Raw genomic sequence first — 26,659 nt, forward strand, 5'->3', positions numbered from 1 at the left:
TCTGATGAATTTACATGCAGCAGGATGAAAAAGCTGTTTGGAGAGCGATTGAGGGTTTATTTGATTCAATCTCTTTCTTCTCTACCTCGACCTCCTCCTTTGTGGAATAATCAGAACTGTTAAGTTGGAATATTTAGCCATTAATATTGAATTGTTTGCAGTTGAATTTATTTGTGCTTAGAAACCAATATACCTAATGTTTGTGCAATACTTTTTTTTATCTTGTTTTGGGATCAGCCAAGAAAATAAGCAATGTTCTTCAGTTGCAATTTCCCCTCTTGTCTGGAGACTATTTTAACATCTAAAAACATACAAATAAACTTTTTTTTTTTGTGATATTTAAGGAAGTTGCTAGCATGCTGAAGATGTGTCATGTATCATGCACTGCCATTAGAAATTCATACTTCTGCAAGATTAGGTTAAAAACTGCTTGTGCAAATTACTCTTTTGTGCAGTGTTTAAAGGACTTGCTTTGGACATGTGGTCTTTTGTACAGTGGTTAAGTTGCACATTTGGGGAATGAGTGGCATGGCTGGGGAGTGTGTGGTTGTCGGTTCACACACAACCGAAGCCCTGCACAATAACTATAAGCTTTAAGAGAGCCTGGTTTGCCACTCTGATACTGCTTCATAAAGGAGCTATGAAACTCCAAATTAAAGCAGATACAACACTAACACGAATAGTGTTAGTGTTGTATTTAGTGTCCAAAACTGATTGTTGTATAGCACTTCAGTAGTTGCTGTATTGGATGTTCAAAGGATTATGGATTAAATAATTCAGCCTTTAAGGAAATGGTGGTACAGTATTTTGATGGGATTTTTACTTAGGGTTTTGCTCCACCTGGTGGCAAAATATACAGTCATACACAAATATCAAACCGTGGCTGCAAATGAAAAAAAATAAAAATCTGTTTGTTGGCCTGATTGAGTGTTTTTATTAAATAAAATTCATCTGAACACCACTGCCTTGGTGTTAAGAGGATTTATTTTCATAAGTATTTTATATTTTATCAATACTATTTTGTTCAGTTAAGTGCTGTTTCATCAATATATGTTATCATGTTTAAAATAGCCCCTGTATTCAAAGGTTTATTATGGCCATCGTGGTAATTTGCCAGGACAGTGGAGGGTCCTTCTCTCAGATACAGGGACTGAAGCCTTCGGTTTAGCGCATAGTGTATGTGGCATTGACAGCAGCAGTGCAAGCTTGCCAATATTTCCCTGTCAAAGTGTCTGAACCCTGACCTGAAGGGACCACCCTGAGGTGGTTAGAGGGCAGTCCCGTCTCCATGGCCATCCCTGAGAGATTGTCATTTGGGATGGTGCTCTTGTGGACCATCCTAACATATTGTGTGATGTGTTGAATGCGGTTCTTTTATCAAAATTAGTGCAACCTGTTGAATTTTATTGTCACATGTCTGTTTTGATTGCGTGATTGAAGTGACTAAAAAGTTTGAAATATAGTCTGTGGAAGTCTATGATTCTCCAAAAAGCATGTAATTGAAGTGGTGTTCTTAGGGTGCATCTGTGTCAAATCCATCATCTGTAAAGCTGGATGGTGTCAAGTGCCATTTATCTGCCTCCTCTGAGATTTGTGGAAAACAAGAGGGAGTGGTAGTGGTAAGACAAAGATGTATAGCTATGCTGACCACAGAAGTACATGGTTAACAGCTTAATTATCCAGGTTCAACGGTCTGCAAGGATAACATGTTCCCAGATTAGACACTTTTAGTAAGCAGATGGAAGCATTGTGTGCACCATTTTCAATGAGGAGCTCTGCTTTTGATGTTGAGTATGCCATGCAGGGAAAATACCTTACAACAAACCCTCTCTCAATGTGTACAATGTTTTTTGTGTGGCTTTCAGTAGAGTCAGGGTTCATGTCTTAACCGTTACCTTTTTAAAAGTATGACTTTAAAAGTATGACTTTTAAAGTGTGTGCACACAGTTAAAAAAAATAAATAAATAATTGCCAAAGAAGAAAAATGCCATATTAATGTATTCCGTAGCTAAACTAGGTTTCCAGTTATTTATTCAGGTTGTTGTTGTTGTTTTTTTTTGTAATTCACTTTTACAGTGCTTGCTATACCAATTAGAGCCTAGAGGCAGTTTTATGCCTCTACTCTCCTCTCCTCAATGAAAGCCTTCTTGTCCCCCACACTTTTTGGTCAATTGCCCAGTTGCTTGTTTGTTTATAACATCATAACCTGTAGGCATCCACTCAAATGTACAGATTTAGGGGTTTAGGGACGGACTTTGTGCACACCCCTATTCACCTGGCAGTAAACTCCTAGGAGCACAACATTTCACACACATACAACTAGATTCAAAATCATTTGAATGACCATTGAATAAGATCAAAACTACCATCAAACAACAATGGTGTCAATTTTTTATACATCATTGTTGTCCTTAAAACACTCCACGGTGCAGTGTAGTTTCCAAAATTGAGAACACATTTTGATTTTGAGAAGACATCTAGACAAAAATGTTTGTCTTATTTTACTGTGGATCTTGTATTGCTTTTTCATAGTTGCTTAGATAAATAGCTCCAGTTCTACATTTTAAAACTTTTTAGTTCTGTATATTATTTTAAATGTATCAATGTACCTTAAACTGTGTTACTTTCTGCAATTGCTTAATAAAACTCTTTTTTATTAGACAACTTTTATTTACTGATTGGATCTATAAAACCTTGTGATGAACATGCAGTATTATTTTTTAAAGAACAGTATATGTTAATCACAGAAAGTCTTCATTTTAGCCAGTTCCTATTTTAAGACTATGCCAGTATTAACGACTTTACTTCATTAAGCAACCCCCCCCCCCCAAAATAAATAAATAAATAAATAAATAAATAAATAAATAAATAAAATAAAATGCCAGGCAGACCAGCTGTTAATCAGCAAACTGATGTACAAACGTTATTAGATTTACCTCTGTGGTTCATTTAAATCTTTTGAATTAGAATCAGATTATTAATCATTCTCCTGGCCTAAATTAAATGCTGGAATCCCCCCAAAAGACTTAAAAAAAATCTTTATTGGACCATCTTTATTGTATGTTTAGCTTTGTATTTGCTTTGCTCCTTTGCTCGTTGTCTTAGAACAATGTAATTTCTCTCATAACATAATGTTCTGTGATAAAAAAAAAACATTTAAAAAATCAGCTGGGTTTGTTATTATCTTTTAAATATGTATACATATCTTAAATATATGAAATACAAAATACTTGATTAAAGTCAACATCTTATGTACTATGTAAAAGAGTGAAAAGTCTTTTTTTTTAAATAAATAAATATTGTATCAATGGTGTTGCTTCTGTGATGTACAGCATGATATAAGAACTATTGAACTTTATTTGTATTTTTTTTTTAAAGGGGTATGCTTCCAAAATCCTGTTTTTTGCTTAGTATATTAAATGCACCCTTTATATATATATATATATATATATATATATATATATATATATATATATATATATATATATATATATATATATATATCAATTACTATGTTTTGTCACAATAAGCACCAAGAACTGTTTTGTTTTTTTTTTCTCCTAAAATTGTATTTTAAGGTTTGAGTGGAGTGCCTCTGTTGAAAGTGTTTGACATTCTAAAACGAGACACAGCTAATGTATTTTAGATTATATATTACACCAAAGACATATTTTATTTAAATATGGGATGGTCTCTTGAGATTCTGGTGACAAAATATATTATACAGTAATTCTTGTATTTTTTAATACTGTTCGGTGCCAGAGATATTTTGTGAAAGATAGGCATATCCGAATAAATATTAAAATCTCCAGCCTTTCCTGTTTTTCATATATAATGAGGTTTCTGTAGGAGGAGATATTGTTGTTGCTATTCATTTCTATAAATATAGCGTGAGAGAGCATAGGGAAATCACTCTGGATGTGCTAACATAGATAAGTGCACATGCTGGGTGTCTTCTAGAGATTATTTACAAAAATACATGGAAGAAAAGGGATAGATCTAATTGACTTGTAACAGTATGCAGCATCTGTATGATGATTTTTGAGTTATCTGTATTGGGCTTACTGCGAAGTAGACAGTGCTATAGATTGATGGTGACGTCCCTGCCACATCAATTATGGCTATGTGCCTCATTTAGGATGTATCCTAACCATTATATCTTTATTGAGTTCGTTCCAACTCAGCATGTCAGAGGTCATAGAAGGGAGGAAATCCACAAGCCTGGCCTGCACAGCAGGGGGAAGTCCTGCAGGCCCAGTGGTTCAGAGATCCCTGCTGGGGAAGGTGCCAGAGAGAGGTCCACTCCAAGGACCACTGCTGGCACTCAAAGCCCTTCTACAAGGTGGCAGCTCTCAGTAAGAGAAATTTCAAACTAGAGTCTTAGCTGGATTTTTTTTTTTTTTTCTCGGTTTATAGCAGTTTGAACAGTGTTAAAGAGTAAAAAGCAATTTTATACTCTAAATATCTTTATGTAGTGCTATCTTTATACTGTACTTACTTGGATTGTACTGAAATGCTATTCATTATACAGGAGCAAACACTGTATAGCTGGCCCTCTTGAGAGGAAGAATACAAAATAGTAATACTGCCTATGATAATACTCTTAAGTACTATGGTTCCTTTGGATGTTAGACAAGTCATTTCATGTGGAGGCACATTTTCAGGCATTAGTAAGGATCTCACATTCTTCAGTAGGCCATTACATTTCTTTTAAAATATTAAATCAGTGGGTTTTATTAAGTTGTTGGCCCTCCTTTTAGCACATTGCAGATCTTAGGTCTTTCTATAAGTAAGGATCTAAGTTATTTTCAGTTGTGAAGGCATTCCTATTTTAGGACCGCCATCACCATCCAACTTAAAGGTAACCAGCTTAGGAAAAATATACACTATATGAGACTAATAATGGATGGGTTCAGGTTTTCCTTAAGATTCTCAGACGCATCCTCATCCCTAGTGGTATCTTGGCCTCCACTGTTCTTCAGTGTCTGCTGCAGCATTCACCTTAATCTTAGGGATTAAAATAATGATTTGATTTTGTATTAATGATGATTCATATTAAACTGAATATAGCTCATGTATAACAAACAGTAAAATGTGCATTTAACCGTGAATCTGTATTGTGATGTAAGTAGTGGTTAGGGCTCTGGACTCTTGACCGGAGGGTTGTGGGTTCAATCCCTGGTATGGGGCACTGCTGCTGTACCCTTGAGCAAGGTACTTTACCTAGATTGCTCCAGTAAAAACCCAACTGTATAAATGGGTAATTGTATGTAAAAATAATGTGATATCTTGTAACAATTGTAAGTCGCCCTGGATAAGGGCGTCTGCTAAGAAATAAATAATAATAATAATAATAAAGTAGGGGTTGGGGTGTGGTGGATTAGGGTTCAAAAGAATTTTCAAGTTATAAAATTAAAGAGGGAATAAAGAGATCAGCTTCGTCCCGTTCACTGATTATTTCTTCGACATATTAACAGACTGAAGGACTGTGACGTTTAGAATTTCTCTATAAACAGGGCACAGGAACTGCCACCTTTCTCAAATACAGAAAGCCAAGGGGCTACCTTGGCGGGAAGCAGTCAGAGACAGTTATATACACAAAACAACGATACATCACAAGACTAGTCAGATTCACCACCATACCACATATATCTCCATTCAAATCGGCAGGGAGTGGCCATTAGACATTTATAAAATGACTGTGTACATTATCAGAGGGAGGACAAGATACTGAACCCTGTGTCTAATGCACCTAAAACAGGACCCTTAGTACTTGAGCTAAAGAAACCGTTTCAGGTCATCTAGTCTAAAGAGTAGCAGCTGAACCTTAAATAAACCCATCTTTGTCCAAAATACTGGGGTGTTCAGACTCCTTTCAGCTAATTCCCTCTAACATGAACAACACATAAACACAAAATAGTAAAACTATGTATGTAAGCAATAAGACCTAACACAGAGAGCATTAATAATATGTATCCTTTTTTATATGTCCTTTTACAAAGTATGGTCCTCCATTATAACAATGTTGCATATGAGCTTCTCTATAAAAATTAGTGTACAAAAAAATGTATACTTTCATTTGAATAAACTGAGAACAAAGATCGGAAGAAAAGATTGTGCACGTTTTAATTATTATTATTATTATTATTATTATTATTATTATTATTATTATTATTATTATTATTATTATTATTATTATTATTATTTTCCTTGGTAATTGAGTTGAACATTTGTAGATATTGAGCAGTTATTAAAAATTCTTCTGGGGAAGTTGCCTTGTAATTGGACAGTAGAAGGGTGTCACCTCTTTGGAAGTGGTTCTACTTGCTGAAGATGGAGATTGAACGTCTCCTGCAGCAGACAGAGTGCGTGGTCAGGTTTTGCATTGCTCTTCGTTGAAGGTCCTGTGCTTTTAAGGCTCCTTTCACATCGATGAACACTCACAGATATGATTTTCCTGCTTGGTAAACCAGCGTTGAATAATAACTGGATTGTTGTGGACCTAATTCAATGACTTGTGTAGCGACAGCTCAAACCTGCAGCAATACACATTTTTGTAATCATGTTACCGATTTTTTTTTTTTAATGGCCTGCAAATATACCAGATATTTGTAATATTTCCATTGAAGTATAATGAGAAATATATTATTATTAAGGCTGTATTTTCTTATGCTATAATATGTTCACAACTTTTTTTTTTTCTTTGCTATGCATTGAAAATTCTGCATGTTGGGGCAATTTAGTGTTTTTTTTCTTTCCCCTCCGCAATCGCAGAATCACATTTTTCTGGAGGAACTATTTAATCGTGAAATATCTTGAAATACCTATTTTTAGGCTTTGAAATGACATGAAAAAAGCCTTTTTCTTTTTTACCGTCAACCCCCTCAGCCCTAATTATTATAAGAATACTGTTTTTCATTGTTAACTAATTAGCTGGATGATCTACATCAAACAGTAGCAGATACTAATAATGATAAAGAACACCTTCCACATAACATATTTGTAAGTGTGCACATATTTTCTAAATTCTACTAGACTGAGTAATAATATATATATATATATATATATATATATATATATATATATATATATATATATATATATATATATATATATATATATATATATATATATATATATATATATAATAACAATTCTAATCTTATTGTGTTTTTCATTTGGCTGTTCACTCCTGACTAAAAATATGTTTACTGGCTGATTGCTCGCCTGCATGAATTATATATGTACAAGATCTACAAAACGATGATTCCTAGCAGGGAACTTCACATCAATCATGTTTCAATAAAATGCTGTTTTCACTGGTTTTGCCTTTGATGTATGTGAGAATTGGGGACACAAATGGAAGATACAAATCAGTTGCATTTGTGTTAACTAATAATTGAGTATGTTTTTTTTTTTTTATACATTTGTTTATATTTACAGTATCAGAGCATGTCATTTCAGAGAAATGTGGAAAGTAATTAAGAAATGTGAAAGGCATTATGACTGTTCTGCTTTAATATAAAAGAAAACTATAAATAAGCAGTATAATTTACTGTACAGAGATTCCAACCTTCATATAGCTAGTATAAATAGATCTTAATGCTGATGAGAGTTTAGATCAAATGGCTTCCATTCATAGATATAAAGAAGATTAAACATAAATGAGTATGAAATGGAGAGGAAGCAATCATATTCCTGTGATAATCTTCCAGATGTCCATGTTTTAATTGTCAGTATTCATTTCATTATTACAGAATGTTACCACTTTGCTAAGACCGTACCTTACAACCTCAAACCTTAATGCTCTGCTTGATATGTAAAGCGACAGATCTGTGAAACATTTAAGACAACAAAGTACCATTTGACAGCCTAGCCTTTCAGTGGAGCAGCTCATCTTCCTGTCTTTGATGTGTTGATGATTTATTTAATCAATTATTAATCAAAGTTGTGGTATTTTTCTTGTATTTTTTAACAAACTCAAAGACACTTTCTCCAGACTTTATTTGAACAGACATCTTTATTGATATAGCTGAAATAATTTATTATTCTCTTATTACGTTCAAAAGGCACATTTTAGACCGTACCAGCTTTAATAGATATGATGTAAACTGAGAATTGTGGGCAAATCTTCTAAAAACGACAGTGTATTTGTAGTTATATATATATATATATATATATATATATATATATATATATATTTTTTTTTTATTTACTGAGTACCAATTAAGTTATCATAAATTATAATAATATATTGCATATATCTTTAAATGATAAGAAACGTAACATTTTAATACGCTTATTCTACACCCTATTCATATGAATGGAGACGTGTATGCTGTTACCATTTATTCTCTTGATGTCTGTATGTTCCTGAAGTAGCTTGAGATTCATTTCTCAAATACTTTACCAGGCTAGGAAACAGCAGATGCCCCTGTGAAATTTTGGGGCAGCTGGACAGTTTGCACTTGGCTGGACACATTTGGCTGCTCTGCAGAAACATGACTGGTTGAAGAGTCCCAACTGGTGCTAGTTAGTTGCTGTGACTTATGGGAATTGAAGCATATGTTTTTACAGTGCATCACAACACTGGGATTAAAAAAATAAAAAAAAAAACCTCTCTTGCTGACTCCATGGGTATTTGTTTTTTAATGAACTATTCTAAACCATTTAAAAAAATCGGCAAAGCCTTTTTTTTAAGTTTAAATTCAGTATATACAAGCCTACAACTTAAATTATAAACATATTATATTAAAAAGCACAAGGGCCATCATTTTATGTTTCATGTGCTGTTCTGAAAGCATATATATATATATATATATATATATATATATATATATATATATATATATATATATATATATATATATATATATATATATAAACAAACTTTTACTTTCATGGTTTGAGAGAGAAAATGCTTGTTGTCTCATGTTCTGTAATAAAATAACAGTGTGAATAAATAAATAATTAGACACACATTTCTGAAGAAATCATTCATATATACTGTATACACACACACACACACACACACACACACAAAATAGCATACAAGCAATGTATGAAGCAACAACAGAATTTATTCCAAAGGTGTCTTGTCTAAAGAACACCCCAGTTCCATATAAAAATGTATTTTACAGCTCAATCCAAGCTTTCTATAAAAAATTAATCTATTCTTTAGCTTTCTGCTATTCTGCCCCCTTTATTGTTAGACAAATTGAAGTGTGCACTCTGAAGGAGAGTGATGGTAAACTGAGAATTTATTTACTCATTCCATTCTCAGATTGAGAGGAACCAGTCTTGGTGTTCAAAGGCTACAGCAACAATGTGAGTGACATCAGGTCATCCTGGCTCTTCACAGCTACCTGTGAGATAGAATTGTTCTCACTGCAGAAAGGAAGTCACTGAAGTCTCTTTTTGTCATCACCATCTGTTATGATTGATGGCTCCACGGTCACAGTGAATATGGCCTTTTTAAATAATTTATGATGTCATCACTATAGACAACTAGTTTATAGCTAGGCTGTTATTCTTACATTTACTCAATGAATCAATAGTTTAGAGACATTGATGGCTGTTAATTGAATGTTGAAAAGCATCTCTAGAGATATTATACTGCACCTTTAACAGTGCTAACTAACTATATATAAATAAATAAATAAATAAATAAATAATTGACAGACACTCATTATTTTCTTTTTTTTTGTAGTACTCAAGTTTATTTATTTTTTTGTTTTCATGTAAAGCTATCATGGTATATTTCATACAACTGCTAAATAAGAAAGTCTAACAATTCCTATAAAAAAAATTATACTCGTTGTGCCTTCTCTTTTTGATTAATAATGATTTACAAATGATAGTTCCTCATGGACGCACTACAGCAAAGGAAGTTCTCTGGTTCAAAAGAGACGATCCACAACCACTTCACGTCAAAGCTTTTTCAGTACACTGGGGCCAGACAGGATAAGTAGCATCAAAAGACGCCTGCATTTCTTAGAATAGTTAAACCTGCAAGTTGTAAATCAAAGCTTTCTTTTTTTTTTCTTTAAAGTGACAAATTAGCTAAACAATACAGTTTGAATTCCTATTAAAATTGATTAATATATATCATTAGTTAATCACACAATAGCTCGTAAAAGTAGTAAATTAATTTGTTTATGATTAATTCATGAAACACTTGAATTAACTTTAATAAATCAATTTATAAATCAATTACATTATGATTTTTAAATATAGAGCTAATAGTGTTCATTAGCTTGTACCTTTCAAAATGATAATCTATCATTTAATATTAAAATTACTGTAGATTTTGGGAAGTTTAAAAGACCAATGGATTAAGGTATCATAACCATGGGTCAGAACATTTCAGTGGCTTTTAGTGCAGTACAATAAAACAGCAGTTACATTCTGTTTGGAGTTCTTAGTCACACAATGACCAAGAATAGCAGAGAATATCTGAGCTTGAGGGTGAGACAGTATTTTGCTTTCAAGTTCTGTGAGGCCAGCATCAAGGAATTTGTTAATTAAGGTTAACATTGGCCTTGGAGCAACATATCATATCAGTATATGTTAGTACCCAGATAAGTATATGCTCTTAAGCCACTTACTGGGCATTTCATTTCCATTTTTTTCTGTCTGTGTCTACAGGCATACCTACAGATATCTGTTTTAATATCTTTATATTTAATCCTGTATACCTGTATCTTGTATCAATATTTACTTTACACACCCGCATGCATGTTTCCCAAAGTATAAAAAATAAAATAATTATTATTATTAATTTCTTAGCAGACGCCCTTGTCCAGGGCGACTTACAATTATTACAAGATATCACATTATTTTCACATACAATTACCCATTTATACAGTTGGGTTTTTACTGGAGCAATCTAGGTAAAGTACCTTGCTCAAGGGTACAGCAGCAGTGTCTTCCACCAGGGATTGAACCCACAACCCTCTGGTCCAAAGCCCTAACCACTACTCCATTAATTAGCTTGGTAATTGAGGATGTGTTAAGCTGCAATATACTAAGCTGGATTTTTTCCCCCTATGTTATCAGCAAGCAGTTTTCTATAGATCTTTAGATAAAAGGACTAAAACAAGTAGAAGCAGGCAGCTTGCATTGGTCTCCAGGCACCAACATGATAACCATTGTGTTGCCTTTATTCAAAGAAAAAAAAAACAAATCTGGATGTTGTTGAAGCCGCTACTCAATGGCCAACACATCAAGAGGGCTAATTTGTGGAGTAGAGGTCTCCAATGTAAGGAACTTGTTCTTTAAAGCTCCAGAGAAATGCATTACATGTATCAGCTTTGAGTGAATATCACTGTGCTTATAACTGAGTGGAAGCACCATGCAATTTTGCTCTTGAAATTGGTTTATATAGATGACTGGTTGCTGTGAAGCATATGTCAGAGTTCCATGCGCCCATTATGAAGTAGTACAATTGGCATCACTTCCTACTACATGGTTGTTGAGAAGAGCATGAGAGCCCAGCTCAGTCAGCTGTTGAATAGATAACCCAACACTGTTAACGTGGCATACATTGTACAGGATTACATGCCTGCTGCAATGAGGTTTGGGCCTTTGGTCTAGTTAATAACTATGGTGGGTGTACTGCATGTAGTGGCTGTCTGATCACTCAGCTATAACTGAAGAAACAAAAAAATGTCAGCTAAGAGAACAATGTACCTGTAACTTTTTAAGGTTCAAGTGAGTGTTGTGGTTTCTTATTAACCCCATGGCTACTGAAGACTTGATAATCACAATATAAAGAAAGGCATGGAGAATGGGTTTCTCTTTGAGCTAACATGTCAGAGCTGTCAGCTTTGACACGCACATTGTCACATGCATAATGTCTGAGTGTACTTCCCTTGTTATTTTGCTGTACCTTGGGTCTTTTTGTCAGTTCGCCGGGTTGGAGCAAACAGCTCATGTCATGTGTATTTTTGCTGTAAATGTATCCTTGACAGCTGATAAATGAATTAGCAATACAGTCTAAATGTTGTTAAATAAATTAATACAATTTGTTAATTCATTCATTTAGTTATTTATTTTGGTTTTCCACATCTCAAAATTAAAAGTGGTATACCATAATATTTGGAACATAACGCTCACATTGTGTATAACACACACACACTACTGAGAACTGCTTTGAAGTACATCCCTTGTGTAATAGCCTATCAAAAAAAAAAAAAACATTGTATATTATATAATACAATTGTCCATCTGTACTTCACACCTCTTAAATAATAACAGTATTTACTGGACTTTTTTTACAAACTGTTAATTAATGTGACTAATCTTTCCACTGTCACGTGAATGCAATTAATAATTTCAATATAACTGTTTTTTTTAGAACAACAACAACAACATAATAATAATAATAATAATAATAATAATAATAATAATAATAATAATAATAATAATAATTATTATTATTATTATTATTATTATTATTATTATTATTATTATTATTATTAACATACTGGAACTTATTCCTGTGGATATCACAGAGCATTTTAAAAAGGATTTGTTAGCATATACAATCCAATATATCTACAAAGCCAACTAAATACTATATGTATATGCTGTCATAATGTAAACTATTTTATGGACTTGTAAATACAAACCCACACAGTAAAAAAGCATTACAAGCAAAACATCCCTACCAAGAATCTCCCTCAGGCTTGTTGTTTGTCTTCTTTATATGCAGTATTAAACATGTGTGATACAGCTGCCTGTGGTCAGAGGACTCATGCATATAATAGATGCTGCTAGAAAGTTCACTGAGATCAGGGGCTGCATGCAGCAAATATAAATTGCATTGCTTACATTTTGGGACCACCAGCATTTGTACTTGGATGCTTTCAGGATAAAAAATGTCTTACATTCGGCAGACAATTCATTATTAACCGTTGCATTGCTGCTATGCAACCAACATGGTGTTTTGAAAGACCTGCTTAGTCTGAAATCTTTTTCGAAAAAGATGTTGAATGTAACATTTTTTCTTTTTTTTGGTTTCCATTATTGTGAGGGGACGTCTAGGGTGGCTTTTAGGCTGCACAAGAGAAAAAACAATAAAAGTCAAATAAAAAGATGCATTCATCATTTTGAAGAAAGATACAGCTGTAAATTGTAAACCTTTTTGCTTTTGATTTAAACATTATTCAATTGATCTTTGCTTACAGCAAATGCAGACATGTAAACAATAACTATTCTCATACAATAACATGTCTAGTGGGACGTGTATTTTTAAAGGTAATACTGTATATTTATATTGTTAGACATATTGGAATTAAAGCTATAATCCAAAACAAAACAGAGTGTAAATGCATCCTCCTACATTGTGAAAAAACACAGGTGTATGTGCTAGACTCGACTAACATTCCCTTGGATAAAACTGTATAATGAGCGCTCCATATGACGATCCAGCAGGTGGCAGCAGACCATGCCTTTGTTAAAGTCTAATACAATATTTAGGGTTAGAAGCGGCTTGGAAGATCCTATACAGATATTTAAAAGAGTAGTGTGGACTTGTGGAAAGTTTTGGACCAGGTGACAATTTTGGCACCATCTAAGCTGGAGCCTACTAAGTAATACCTATTAAAGACAGTGGGAGGTATGGATATTTTTCAGTTTATAAGTAAATGATTCAGATTATAGAAACTCATTTTTTGGTATACAAGTGGGTGGCCTTACCATTTCATCTTCATGAAGAACATTACATTGCCAACAATCATCAGTTCAGACTTGACTAAAAAGAGAGCATGAACATTGAGCTTTTCAAACAGAAGAGGGTGCTAAACAGTGGGGTGGAAGTGTGAAGCTTTAAATAACAAGGACTCGCTTGCATGTTTCATTTAATATTTTCTGTCATTTTTTCTTCCTAAACAGGCCATGACCTAAGGACATGTAAATAAGTTAAATCAATGAAATTGTAAGTATGAATTAGGTGTATATATAAATGCACATATATGTGCATAGTGTAGATAGTATTCCTTCACCATACTGCTATGACTATAGCATGCTGAAAAATAATGCACATTATTAATTATATATGATGACAGTGACCGTGGTAATAGTTTGTTAATATAATTGAATAACTCAAGTTCAAGTTCAAGTAACATTTTTTTTTTAATTTAGGGATGATGGTAATTATCACTAAAGATCATGAGTCACTGTCATCTTCCTAATACATTTTTTGTATATTTTAATAATCTCTAATTCTATAACAGAGGTCTATATCGGTTTAGTGGAGTGTGTTTGCATATGTACAGAGCTGTTAATGTGTCCTTCTTTCTGTTTCTTTGAGGAGTTTCATAGAGCAACCTTGCTACAGGGGACTGCTGTTTAAATCACCCAGGCCACTAATGGATGTGCAGTTGTAAGCTAACTATGTAATTAAAACACATCTTGCATATGATACAAACAAGATTGATAATTGTATCATTATGAACAAGGCATAGTCAACAGAAAAGTGAACCTTTGACTTGCTCATTTGGTCATTGTCAACAATTGCTTAGCATGGTTTTTGTGTTTTTGTAATTCAGAATGAAGGAATAGTCATAGACATATTGGCAGTATGTCCTATAAAACTACCACCAGTGCTATTGTTGATTTACAGTATACCATGATTCACAGTAAACCTTACCAATAAAGGAGGATTTCCAGATCTTTCCAGAAGTCCAATAACTTAGTTTTCTTTTCACAAGACGCAACTAAACAAGCTCTGTATTCATTATGAATGAAGCTTAGCTATCACCAAACAACCTTTGTGTTCTCTGACACAAAGCAGAAAACAAATCCAGATTGTGTTGTCAAACTGAAAAAAAAAGAATAACTGTGGTGGTATTTGACATTCATTTTTCCCATGAATTTGTCAACACTGCTATGAAAATAGATGTCAACCTCCAATTCAAAGGCATGGTGACCTCAGCTCTGTGATTGTGCATAACTTAAAACCATTGTGAGCTCTCAAGAATCAACTTCATATTGTTCAATATTTTGTATGTACCTATGAATATGTACAGTGCTTGTTACATAGTATGTGGCATACTGTAGTTCATTCTTCCATCATTATACAATACAAAATGTTGGAACACATAATATTATAACTATTTGTTGATTATCTTATTTGTGTTTTACACACAGTTCAGTTTCCATGACTATAGCTGCCATTCTTTCTGTGTGTGTGGACAACAAAATAAAACGGTTACAATTTAAAGTAATCGTCTGAATTTCTATAGTATTTCATCGGAATTCATAATTAGAGAGGAACAAAAAGAATATCAACTAATCCATTGGAATTCATATAAAACTAACAACAAGCCTCACCACCAGTGCTTTATGTAATTGTACTGACCATCAAATATTGTAGTTATTGTAATGATTACCAATGTGCTCTATATATTCAATAATATTGCTATCTGTAAATAGGCACAACCACCCCCAACCCCCCCCCCCAAAAAAAACAAAACATTAACTTAATTTTCTATTTTTGTTTGTCTATCTGTATATGTATATCCAACTGGATGAAAGAACAGATTGGTTTCCAGATCCTTTTTCTTTTTTGCTATTACCACTAGTGTTCACAGTCTTCTGTTATGCTTATTTGTTCTGTCTTAATCAGATACTGACATCGTCACAGCCAGATTTCAGAAGAGCCTAACTCAAGCTTCAATGATTAGACCCAAGCTCATATGATTCGTGGCAGTTTTCTGTACCTTGTATGTGGCTTTTGCCTTTTGATGCTACATATATCTGACACTTGGGGTCGGACCAAATCAAACCCTGATCACTCTTGCGAAAGAATGTTTATGCGATAATATCGCTAGTTTCCATATCACATTTTCTTTATCCCAAAATCAAAACTAGTGATTTCCAATCTGTGAAAGGGGCGGAGAGAAGTTTCGCAGGAGTAGGAGGGACCGCCGAAAGCAACATGAAAACAGCTGTTGACCAATCCCCAGCCGGTATTTGTGACAGTAATAATAATAAAAATATGTTTAATAATAATAATAATAATAATAATAATAACACAAAGCTCTCCTTGAGTAGAAAAGCATTTATTGTTTGTACGTATTAAAGAAATAATACGTATTGCTTTATTAAACATTTAACAAGAACTGTGGCAAAAAAAAAGTACTAAAGAAGAAAACGGTCTTGTGCGTGTTTCGTTTAAGAGTGCAACAAACACAACATATATTATGATAATAGGCATAATACATATAATAATATTTGATACTGTAAATTATTAATTTTAAATTATTCAGTGTTGTGTGCAAGTGTTCGATATGAGTTCAGTGGAGCGTCTTGAGGCATGTACTGTTTTTTTTTTTTTTGCAAATATCAGGATGTTTAGTGTTATTTTGCTTAATACGCGATAGCTTTTGACAAGTTCAAAGTTGAGTTTAAAAACCGTTGCTGTGAAAGTCTTGCGATGTGATTTATAGCTGGAATTGAGTAGATTTGGTCGGGCAATAGCAAACAAACAATAGCTGCTTTTTGAAGGGCTTGTTTTTGTTCCACGAGGTTTCGCTGTTTTATTACCTCAAATGCTTTTGCGTCCTCGTTCGCTAAGTGCTAACTTTGATTTGGTCCGGCCCTTGGTGTCATACAGGTCAGCTGTATTGACCCTACTCCTTACTGCTGTTGAGTTCACTTCTGATATTGATAAACCTCTATATATGTTCTTCAGATCGACCAGCCTTTACACATTTAAACTTGATTTTTAGGTTGGCTAATTCCATTATGCTCAGCACGTACAAAGTGAAGTCAATAATTACTTTTTAGTACAAAGAATGCTATTCATATCAATTATTTGTACCATAGCAAATAAGATATATTTAACTATCTATTCAATTACAAACAAAGTCATATATCTTTAATAGCTTACAAATATGCAGTAATTGTAATATAAATATCGTAGGAATTCAGAGGGATTGGCAGATATTATTTTTTAAAAACTATTACTGGTACTATTTTACATAACATCAACCCATTCTTGTTGTGCACAGTTCATTTTTGCCATGTTTACTGATGTTTTAGTTTATAATTTATTGAAAGATTTGTTATCCACAACCATCACCTTGAAATAATTATTTACTATTGTTAGCGCAGCAGTATTTAGATGTGCCGCTTTTTTTTTTTTTTTTAGATCATTGAAATAGGCCCTTGCATAGTTAGATCACACTTTAGTTTAAGGATCCCTTTACAAAACATCAACACCTTGTATGTATTGCAAAAAGGTTTTGGAGGATTATTAACAAGCAATAACAGTTTATTTCAATACAGTTTTACTGACATGTTACCATATAAAGCTGCATTCCTTACAATACATTTATAGATGCATTATTGCTACCTGTAAATGAATAAATAATAGAACACTTAAAGACCAGACCTGTACAGGAAAGATAGATGTCTAGAGTACAATTGCAGTTGGTAGTTGAATAATTTTTTCTCAGTATCAGTGAAACCTACTGTAAATGATCCATTTGTCATGACACAACTTCAGTGGGTACGGAGAAAAGCACACCTTTCATTATTGTTATGTTCATACTGTAACCCTGCTATAAATACCTTTATGTTTAAAAAACGCTTATATCCCGCAAGTAGCAAATTGTGAACACATGTTACTTTTCAATTGCCCTTTTATATTGGCTTTTACTCTGCTTAACCCTTGCTACTGATTTATATCATTGCTTCCTGAAGTAGGTAATTACAAATGCATTATAAAATTAAAATGCTTACCAACTTGAAACAATCCATTATTACTGATGTGTTGAAATAATGTATTCTCCTGCATCAACAATTGCTTGATGCATCAAAAGATAATTTGCCATGTAATTCTTTTAGACCTAAAACGGTAGCATATTTTCTGATAATACCATTAATATATCAAGAGTAAATAAAATGTTTACTAGAAGGCACATTAATTAGCACATTCATCTACTGGTATTTAAAACTAAGAAATAATTAAATGTGCTGTAATAAGATATTGTTCTGGGAGAGCAGGACCATTTATGAATTGCTAGAGGTGCATAGAGCAGCCTTTCCCCTGAGAGTCAGAATTTATGCCGAACACCCTGCTGATTTTTCAGGAGGTAAAGAACCAATAGCAGCATGTTCAGAGGTTTAATTTAAAGTGCGTTTCTCACTAGGCTGCTCACAACACTTAATTAAACTCTGCTGTTTTGGCAATGACAAATGCTGTAGTGCAAAAGGAACCAGACTAGAGTAGCAGTGACTGAGAAGCTTTTGTAATTTCTTTCATGTGTGCAGGCAGCCAGATTCAGGTCAGAAAGTAAAGAATTAAAGAACTAAACAAGATATGGAATGTAAGTGTGTTTGGCTATGGTTACTTCTTAAGAGTACACACTATTGATATCTCTAATTATTTCCAGACTTTGTTTTTTGAAGCTTTATATGATGAATCAGCAACATATTTGAATGCTGGTTCTGCTTTTTTATGTATACTGTGAATCTTAAGTATTTTTGCGCAAATTAATTGTACATGTACTTTGGTTAATGCATTTTAAACTTTCCACTGCAAATATTGGAAGTTAGTAACAAAAAGGAAATCTAGACCTATGATTGCTATTTATTTAGCCCCTTTGTTGTGGGCTAGTTTTAACTGTTTTACATACTGTATTTATATTTAAGAATTAACTCTGAAGCCCAGGGTTTATTTTGTATAATTATAGCTTTGCCGACAGGTTCTGAATAATACAAAAGCTATCCACGTTTTCCAATGTGGCAACAGCTGTGATATTAATATCATGTTGTGTTATAGCCACATCGGTATGGATAATTATGACTGAAGCTATTAGGGGCATTTGATACCCATGACCCAGAGTAATTAGGCTATTTAATAACTGGAGATCAAGAAAAATGCTGTTCAGTTACCTACAATAAAGTTAAACATAGAATGAAAGAGAGTACCACAGTATTGATCTACATAGTATACTTTTTTATATGATATTTATATTACAAAAAACGGTATTGCACTTGTAGAAAACATTTTTAGATTAATAATACATTATTCAGTTGTTGAATTGTTTTAAAACGCTGTGTATGAAGCATATCACTGGGCAGTGACATACTCATATATTATTTGCCAAAGCTCATTTTCACCTGGTCTTTGACCTATCAAATTGCTAAATAAATACATTGTCACCCATAGTAAAATGGAATTGCAGTGTCTTGCAGGCTTTTGCATTTTACTGGAAAATAAATATGAAAACGTTTGCCTCTAGGGCAGGAATAGGATCTGAAGCATTTCATTTAGTAATGTAATGTAGACTTTTAAGTAACAGACCCACTGCACCTCATTATGTCCATTTTATTACTTGACTGAATGACACAGTGGCTAATACAGCAGTTACTCTCAGTGTGCGGCATGCTTGTCTTTTTGCATTTTAATAAATACAATATTAACTTGGATTATGAGTGTCTGTTTATGACAAAAAGACAGGTGTATATTCTATAGTCTGAGAAGTGCGTGTGCGTGTGCGTGTGTGCGTGCGCGTGTGTGCGTGCGTGTGTGCGTGTGTGTGTGTGTGTGCGTGCGCATGATGGTAGCATATAGTACAAAGCTGGCTAGAGGTCTAAAAATATTCTTTATTGATATTTGAAAATTATTCAGTGCAGTTAAGTTAAAATTCTATGTTAAAATTAAAATAGTTTTAAATCACTGCATTGTATGTATTAACCAAATATTTGTTTAAGACTTCATCATACTCCTACTCTTTTGAATTGTATTTGTTTATACTGATCATCAGTCATTCATTCATTTTACTGTAATTTCTGCAGCACAGATGAGCACAGTAATTACTCTCCTTCTAGATCAATAATTTGTTCACTGTAGTGGAGGGTATTTTTAATATTATTTCTGAATTTAGGAACCTGTCACTTTTACTTCTAATTAGGCTTTTAAAGAGTACAGACACTTAAAACATATATATACTGTATTCTATTTCTCTTTTGTGATTTTTTTTGTTCAGTATTATGTAATGCATTTGTTCTTTCTGTGTTATCTATGTGTTATATATTTGTGTTTTTGAATTGTCACTATATATACATGTGCATAATGGTTTTGTTTTGTGTTTTTTTTTTACTTTGCACAGATCTTTTACAAGAGGCAGCACTCATGAGAACTATATTTCTGAAATTCAGATAGCCAAGAAAGGTTATTGTGTGGTAACTTTAATATACAACACTGCATGTATTTCACTGTTCTGTAAATGCCAGGGAGATGCAGCATGCATTGGAGTTAACAGTGCAGCACTTTTGTGTTCAGTAGCATGACTCATTAATCATGAGACTGGCCATATTCTTGTACTGCCTTTGCTTTCATTACTTGGCCTAATTAAACAGTTCTCTGAACTGGAATCTCAGATTCCTCTGTTACAGATTATCATTAATTATGGTGAAAGTGCTCAGAGATGTTGGACTCAATTATATTCTGCTCAACCCTGGCACTCAAGTGATTCATTGCTTTGCCTGCTTTGCAGATGTACTGTCTTTCCTTATCAGGAGCTTCCACTTTTGTAAATTGGGCTCTGCCAGCCAACAAACTAAGAAGTATGTGCTGCTTTTTCATTAAAAACATGTTGGAGAAGCACAGACCAATTAAGGATTCCTTATTTTATCTGGAGTGATGAGATGGGTTTGGTGGATACTTGGAGAATCAGCTGAGTCAAGATCTTGACCAGGAAACAGGGTCTTTCCAAGACATTTCTTTACATACAGTTTAGACACTGATCCAGCTTATTAGAATATTATTTCGTTTTTTCTGCCATACATATATACTTACTAATTAAGAATCACAAAAGGCAACTCATTTTAAAAACAAAGGTTTGTAAATGAAGTGGTGCAAGCAGTCCCAGTACTGTCTTACATGTTTGTTATTTTTCTACTTTTATGCTTTCATTTATATGAAGATTTTGTAAATTAATCCAGTATTAATATATGTGGTGTGATATGCAAATAAGAATGATTAGGAATAACATTACATGAGAGAGTATCATATATGTTTATAATCAATCCAATCCATAGATTAAAAAAACTTAATGAGTTGAATTGACTATGTGTATGTTAACAGATTAATACCTACTTTTAGAAATTGGACTTTTTCCCATTGCTGTTATGATATGATACAATGGGACAGATAGAAAAACAGGTAATAAATGACACAAATTAAGCCTCACATCATCCTGTTTGTGAATTTGGTCTGTATGGAAAGTGCTAATGGGTTTGTGTGAAATATGGACAGATTAGATACTTTCCAAAACAAATAGTATCAGGGGATAGATTGATTATGTTTTTCAAATATGATTAATAAAGTATCAGTTCTTAATTCGTATATGTTTGAGTTATTGGACAACTATACATTCTATTATTATTTATTTCTTAGCAGACGCCCTTATCTAGGGCGACTTACAATTGTTACAAGATATCACATTATACACTATTTCACATTATACAGATATCACATTATTTTTTATGTACAGTTACATTTATACAGTTGGGTTTTTTTACTGAAGAAATCTAGGTAAAGTACCTTGCTCAAGGATACAGCAGCAGTGTCCCCCACCTGGGATTGAACCCACAACCCTCCGGTCAAGAGTCCAGAGCGCAAACCACTACTCCACACTGCTGCCGTATACAATAAGAGAAGTATTATTAAAGTTTTTGGCATATATAATATATTTTTGATAATTATTTGTCACATTATCTTACAGTATGAGTGTTCTGTTATAAGTGTAAATGTTATATTTATATTTGTGTACAATGTAGTGCGGGATACCAGGAGATCTTTGGCGTATTCTTTCAGCATCAGATTATTGCAAGGTATTGTATGCTATATACAAGGGTCATATAACCAAGAAGTAAATCTGAATCAAAGTGAAAAAGAAGTTCTAACTGTAAGCCATTGCCGTAACAGTTTGCACTGTTTCATATCCTGCAGAAGGAGCTGGAGGATTTAATATATATGAAAATCAGCAGTCATGTATCCATGCATATGTGCTTTCTATAAAATCATTGTGACAGATGTGAGCTGAACAAAGCTGTCTCTGCACCACAGAAACTTAGCACAATATTAAAACTTGTCAGAAAACAGTGCCATTGTTTTCTTTTTTCTTTTTTAGTGATTTTTGTTTTTTTAATATGGGTTAGACAGTTTTAGTATGAGAGAGTTATTGGGTGCATATATATATATATATATATATATATATATATATATATATATATATATATATATATATATATATATATGTATATATATATATATATAAGGGCAGTTGTCTCTTTGAGCTAATATATATATATATATATATATATATATAGATATAAAGAAAAGTGTAAGATTATATGAAAACTGACTGCTGCTTTGTCATTTTTATTTTTATTTTCCCCACAATTCCCACACCAGTAAAGGACCAGGAAACAGGGTCTTGCCTACCAGTCCCAGACAGAGCTCATTGAAAATGTAATACACTGCTGCCATGTCACAGGTCAGCTGGCAATCTGAATTTTAAAAGGAATATGAATAATATTCTGTTTTATTTTGAAAATGAACTTTGTGCCCTCCATCATGAATCCAATATATGTCTTAATCTTCTATGCTCTTGAAGCCTGCGGCTCCTGGCTGAGTCCTTTGACTCCTGAACCTAATAAGGAAATAGGTTGTTTTCTCATCCTAGTCTCATTTTTATAGGGACTGAGACAAACAGTCCTTATTTCAAAAGTAATTGGCAAAGCATAAAAACATGTATGTTATATAATTTTAGGTTTACAAGAGAGTCAAGCACTTTCTTTTTTAAATTGGATTAAGACATTGCACCTAGCTGAAATATACTTGACAACATTTTAAATAAAACATACACTCCATTTTTTTTTACCCCTTTTACAGTACACGACAGATGTTGTTTCTTTGTTGAAATCTGGTATTTGTGTCAGTGTAAATGGTTAATATTTTCCTCTAGGACTGTATCTTGTTGTGATTAATTGTTTACATTACATTGGATTAGCAGTACTCACAGCAAAAAAAAACATTTTAATTTAAACTGGATAAATGTACTTCATAAATTAAAAATGGAAACATCTCTGCTTTTCTATAGCATAGCATGTGTTATTATCTTAAATCGTTGCAGTAGCAGTTATAAATATGTTTCAGTTTTCTTTTGCAAAATGTATTGAGGTGGCACTTATCTTAAAACCTACATGTATGTATACTAAAAATCAGCTGTCAACATACCTTCTCCTGACAGATCTTGAAATTGCATCTATGTATAATCACAGTCTGATTGCTGAGGTCTTGCAAATTGTTACTGGCATTTGCATGCACAAGGGGATTTCATAACTTCTTTGCTTTAAGCAAGGTGCCTGCTGCTAGGTTATTGCAATGGCAGACAACGTGTAGGAACCAGAGACATGCTATCTCTGGGATATAGCTGGGAAATACTTTTATAATAAAATATGACAAGGACGTCAACAACTGAATAATGCACTCAAATTAAGAATACTATGCCTTTAGACACCTCATTGTTTTTGTTTGTTTTTTACATTTATTTATATGCTTGTTTATCTCTGTGCATTAATCATATTGGTTTATTTTTTGTCTTCTCTTGTTACAGTTATATAGAAAAACCACAATAAGAGTTTGCCTAAATGTCTTTCTCATTAAACTGGGAAAACTGTAAGCAATGCTATGAAAAGCTGACTGCTTAGTTATTTTATGATTTAAAACCTACATATATCTCGGGCGGATAAAACCATTGTATTTTTTTCCGTAGATTAGATGTTACTACCTTATGGTACATTTCATTGGCTCCTCGGTTTACTCATTCTTCTTTCTTCTTGTATCAAAATAAATAAATATCCAAAGATATGTTGTACTGTATGTAATGGTGAAATGCACATAGCATTACATTATAATGCTGAAGTGCACACATCTTATGCAGCTCCAGTAAAAAGGCATGCATTACATATTGAATTGTTATTATTATTATTATTATTATTATTTATTTCTTAGCAGACGCCCTTATCCAGGGCGACTTACAATCGTAGTGTTGAACTGCAAAAAGCTGTACTGGTACCATGCTTATGTAGAAACTTGTTCAAAACTGTTTTAGATCTATACTATCTAATTGTTGTAAATGCTCACCTTGGTAATTCTTGTCTGTTTAAACAATATATCAAGTACAGTACAGCATATTCTTGATGTTGTAGTGAAGAGACCAAAAAGACTTGCTGTCAGATTTTTGGAGAACACTTCACAAGGATTACTTTGATATTGCAGCATCACATACAACTTGTTATTGTAGTAAAAAATATGTAGAATGCATCATACGTTTAAACTTGGAAACAATAGCTTCCCTTGGCATAAAGCGTCTCTTATTCACAGGTAGCCTTCTTCTTTTGTGGCCATAGGAAGGTACTCTTTACCTGTATTTGTTTTCGTTGTGTTTGTTTAAAAGCTATTTGCAATTGGAAGTACTAATTATACGCATGTTAAAGTCTAATTGAGTTGCAGTGTTCATTACATGAGCAAATATCTAATGTATCTGGGGTTGCAGATTGTCACAGTTAAAACTTTTCATTGGAGAAACCTGGTGGGCTGTATTACAATGTTTAGACTTTAAAGTTTGAATATACATTATAATGCATTTACTGGAATTGTGGAATATTATGTGACAAGTGGAATCTTTCTGCTTTTGGTATGCTGGAAAAGAGAAAGAAGTAAACATGCAAAGAAGGGGTCTCCAGAGATGGAGACTGACACAAATGAAAGCAGATAATAATAAAAAGTACAGGGTTTCCCCTTGGCTCACAGGGGTGAGACCAAACCGATCAGCCTCCAAGACTGAGAAGCAACCGTTATTTCCTCCAAGGGGTACCTAGAGTGAAATAGAATGGGAAAGCAAAAGAGCGTTAGGATAGATTTGGCCGGGGTTCCCCTCTGACTTGCAAATAACCTTCCTGGCAGAGGAGGAGGCCAGCGCGGCCGGGTCTGAAAGGTTGGGCTTCACTTGCCCTCAGAAGGAGACCGTTGCAGAGGTGGTACAGCGTAGTAGAGGAGGAGAGAGAGGAGGATGGTGTATAATGAAAAAGCAAGACAATTCATTGATATTTTGACGGGATGTAATGGGGCAGGAGCCAGAAATGTTCAAATTAAAATGTAATTAAGAATGGATTTAAGAAAACAATTTAAGCTATTGTTTATTGAGGAAACATTTATACAGTTGTAGTCAAAAGTTTACATACCCCAATGGAAATTTCTAGAAAAGTTTTGCTTTTGTGGATGAGGAAAAAAAGTTACAAGAAATAGATCTACAATTATTTATTTCAGCAATTTTTTTTTGCAAAACTCCAAAAATGCTAATTGTTTGTTTCATAATTTAAACGGCATGCAATAGCTGCAATATCAGAGACATGTCTTAAACTACAGTGCCTTGCATAAGTATTCACCCCCCTTGGACTTTTCCACATTTTGTAGTGTTACAACCTGGAATTAAAATGGATTTAACTGGGATTTTTACCATTTGATTTACACAACATACTTAACACTTTGAAGGTGCAAAATATTTTTTATTGTGACACAAGAGTTAATTAAACAAAAAAAAGACATTTGTTGGTTGCATAAGTATTCACCCCCCTGAGTCAATACTTGGTAGAAGCACCTTTGGCAGCAATTACAGCTGTGAGACTCTACCAGCTTTGCACATCTGGATCCTGCAATTGTTGCCCATTCTTCTTGGCAAAATTGCTCAAGCTCTGTCAAGTTGGATGAGGACCGTTGGTGAACAGCAATTTTCAAGTCTTGCCACTGATTCTCAATCGGATTGAGGTCTGGGTTTGACTGGGCCATTCTAAGACATACAGGTTCTTGTTTTTAAACCACTCCAGTGTAGCTTTGGCTGTGTGTTTAGGGTCATTGTCCTGCTGGAAGGTGAACCTCTGCCCCAGTCCCAGGTCTCTTGCAGACTGAAACAGGTTTTCCTCTAGAATTTCCCTGTATTTGGCTCCATCCATCTTGCCCTCAATCCTGACTAGTTTCCCAGTCCCTGCCAATGAGAAGCATCCCCATAACATGATGCTGCCACCACCATGCTTCACCGTGGCGATGGTGTTCTCAGGGTGATGAGCAGTGTTGGCTTTGCGCCACACACAGCGTTTTGCGCTAAGGCCAAAAAGCTCAATTTTGGTCTCATCAGACCAGAGAACCTTTTTCCACATGTCTGCTGTGTCTCCCACATGCCTTTTGGTAAAATCCAAACAGGATTTGATATGGGTTTTTTTCAGCAATGGCTTTCTTCTCGTCACTCTTCCATAAAGCCAGGCTTTGTGGAGCGTCCGGGTTATAGTTGGCCCATGGACAGTTTCTCCCATCTCAGCTGTGGATCTCTCCAGCTCCTTCAGAGTTACCATTGGCCTCATGGTTGCTTCTCTGACTAATGCCCTCCTTACCTGGTCACTGAGTTTTGGTGGACAGCCTTCTCTAGGCAGAGTCACGGTTGTGCCATATTCTTTCCATTTTTTAATAATGGATTTAATGGTGCTCCGGTGGATCTTCAAAATTTGGGATATTTTTTTATAACCCAACCCTGATTGGTGCTTCTCCAGAACTTTATCCCTGACTTGTTTTGATAGCTCC

General features: G+C 33.9%; 1 long non-coding RNA gene across 4 annotated transcripts in view; it reads left to right on the forward strand.

Annotated features, from left to right (window-relative positions):
- Positions 1–26,659, forward strand: part of LOC117426197 (uncharacterized) — a 93,537-nt gene that overhangs the window by 42,889 nt on the left and 23,989 nt on the right. For 2 of the 4 annotated variants that reach the window (XR_009330577.1, XR_009330576.1), the window contains one exon: positions 20,127–21,301. The exons of 1 other annotated variant lie outside the window; for it this stretch is intronic. This is a non-coding gene — a long non-coding RNA (uncharacterized LOC117426197). Of the gene's footprint in view, positions 1–13,896; positions 14,009–20,126; positions 21,302–26,659 lie in introns of those variants that run through there. One more of the 4 variants, XR_009330579.1, reaches the window with a different exon arrangement.

Source organism: Acipenser ruthenus, chromosome 11 (genome assembly GCF_902713425.1).
Source record: "Acipenser ruthenus chromosome 11, fAciRut3.2 maternal haplotype, whole genome shotgun sequence".
In the NCBI taxonomy this organism is placed as follows: Eukaryota; Metazoa; Chordata; class Actinopteri; order Acipenseriformes; family Acipenseridae; genus Acipenser; species Acipenser ruthenus.